Source organism: Chiloscyllium plagiosum, unplaced genomic scaffold (assembly GCF_037043375.1).
Source record: "Chiloscyllium plagiosum isolate Xiang-an unplaced genomic scaffold, Cpla_swu_hap1 HiC_scaffold_44, whole genome shotgun sequence".
Taxonomy (NCBI): Eukaryota; Metazoa; Chordata; class Chondrichthyes; order Orectolobiformes; family Hemiscylliidae; genus Chiloscyllium; species Chiloscyllium plagiosum.
In genome coordinates, this window is record NW_028270182.1 from 54,471,451 (window position 1) to 54,474,224 (window position 2,774).

Below are 2,774 nucleotides of genomic sequence, written 5' to 3' on the forward strand. Positions count from 1 at the left end.
CCCGAAATTTGAGACGCATTGAGGTGTACACTTCTACCACCAACTGCGTTTGAAGCTGTGAGCCAACTGTTGGAAAATGAGACGAGAACAGTCAGGGACTTGTGTTCGACTGGTGCAAACTTGTTCAGCTGAAGTGCATTTTCTGTGCTGCAGAAATCTTTGACATGCTGCGGTGAGGTGGTCGGAGAAACTGGCGGATGTGAAGCGCGTTAAACTGATCTCATCCTGACATCTCTCCTGCTCTGGGAGATTTTTCTGTCTGTCCACCTGTGTGGACGAAAATGAGGATGATGTCCTCAGGGCGATTACCATACAGTTTGACCACGTCAAAGTTCAGTTCCATGATTGTGTCATTTAAAGCACAGGGAGTATCTCATTGAAATTTACCCTGGAAACATCAGAACATGCAAGGTTAAATGCCTCATGCTGGAAACTGGGACTAGAGTGGATAAATATCCGGTCTCCCGCACTGCAGATAGGCGAAAAGGCCTTTTCCACGCTGAAAGAAATGGAAGAAAGAAGGAAATTTATGTGCAGCTAAAATGATCACAAATGGAAAATAAAAGGGGATTCATTATGGAAACATACAGCACCATATTTCAATTTCCCTGGAAGTCTCGTGGTAAGGATTCAGTACTCTTACTGCTGTGGAAATGGGAGATTTCCTCTGCCGGGTTATCTTGTGGACAGCCTTCCCAAAGCAGGGAATGTTGTATGGTGCTGGCAATTGATGGAGTTTTGTCACAAACACGATTCAGACTGGTGTAAGTGCGAATCCTGGAAATCTGAATCCAGAACAGGAATTGAAGACAAATTCAGCGGCCTGACAGCACCCGTGGAGAAAAAGAGATTTAATTTTTCATATCGACAGAATCAGGTTACTTGTGCATTTTATTGTTTTAATTCCTGGGTAATTCCCATTTTTAATCATACATATCAGAATCTCTCATTAGCTGACAAACGTCATCTGTAAAATGAAAAATGTCATATCGGCTGTAATGCTGTTGCTGTTCTCCTGAGTTGGTGAAAGGCTGACCTTACTCATTACCTTTATCTTGTCCTTTCTGTCCATGAGCAACAACATTGAATGGAGAGCTTCTGTTTTCAGTGTCGACCTTCGTATGCTTATCTATTTGTCTCCCGTTGTCTCTCTGTACCATCTCACTCTCTTCTACATTCTCCCACTCTCTGTCTGTCAATATCCCTCAATTTCTATTCCTACTCTTGGAAAAGTCTGAATTTCGGTGGCTTTCTCCGCCTCCCCCCCAACCCGCCATCCTCCCGCCCCCTCCCCACCCCCCACCCCCCCCCCCCCCCCCCCCCCCCCCCGCCAGAGTGTGTAGAACTGGGCTCACAGTCTCCAGGTAATATCTATGTCACTTAGGTCTGAGGTCAGGTGATATTTCTTCACTCAAACTATGATCATTTACAATTGTAATTAGAATTCATAACCGGCCAGAAGAAAAGCAGTTTCTCTCCAATTATAGGATTTCAATGACGTCTTTGCAGTTTGCCTAAAATTAATGAATGGTGACAGCAGACAATGAGAGCTGTCATCTCGCAATGGATGCGTTATTGCCACAACATTTCCTGGCAAGTCTGCAGTGTCTCCTGTCTCACTTCATTATTTAAAAAAAGACTTGCTCTGACAGCGAGAGACTAAAAGTAGAAGAGATGGAGAAATCATTGTTGAACAGAATAAAGAATCTCGGCGTTGGATGAGCAGGATAGAACATTAACTAATGGGTCCACAGCAGGCGGCAGGGCTTGGTATCACCAACTAACAACGGGCTGAGCTCAAACACAAGAAGCATGCTGAGCCGTCACTTTCGCGATATTGGGTCAATAATACGGTTTTTACAATAAGTTTATGTAATGAACTTTCAATGTACGGAACATTTGAGAGCATTTCACACCATACTCGCTTGGTTATTACCAGATGCTTGAACTGACAAAGCCACATTCGGTGTTCTTCAAATCCATATGTGCATTTAATTAACTATTTGATCACAGTAACTCAGACTTCCTTGCAGTAATAAAGCTGCTCGATGAGAATATATATCAACCTGTGCTTATGCAGGAAAGAACAGTTCACAGCTGGTCTTCCTTCACTGAAAATGCACCGAAAGAGGAAATCTTTTCTTGCTTTGCTTTCAAACTATTGTCTTCCCCTCTGTAATCTGACAGGATAAAGAGGATGCGTTCATCCTCTCGGGGCCGAAAAAAAGCGTGAATATGCACAGAGGGAATCTCATACCAAAAGATCAGGCTAATTGTGGTGAATTTACCAGGAGTAGTGTGTGAGTCGGTGTTAACAGTGGGTAGTAAGGGCTAACCCATTAGCACTGACATTGCGCCTTGCACCAACAGCATCACGTTTCTTGCCTCACGTCTCCCAGTCATCATTGACTTTCAGATTATCCGACTCCCCCTTCGAAACTTCTCACTTTTTCCCGAATACTTTCGTGTTTCCACTTCGAAATTGCAGCCGTTTGAAACGAATTTCTGGAGTATGCACGTCACTCTTTGGGATCAGCTGCACTGCCCATCCATAATTACTGAGGAGAAAGTGAGGTCTGCAGATGCTGGAGATCAGAGATGGAAATGTGTTGCTGGAAAAGCGCAGCAGATCAGGCAGCATCTAGGGAACAGGAGAATCGACGTTTCGGGCATTAGCCCGAAGAAGGGCTAATGCCCGAAACGTCGATTCTCCTGTTCCCTAGATGCTGCCTGACCTGCTGCGCTTTTCCAGCAACACATTTCCATCATCCAAA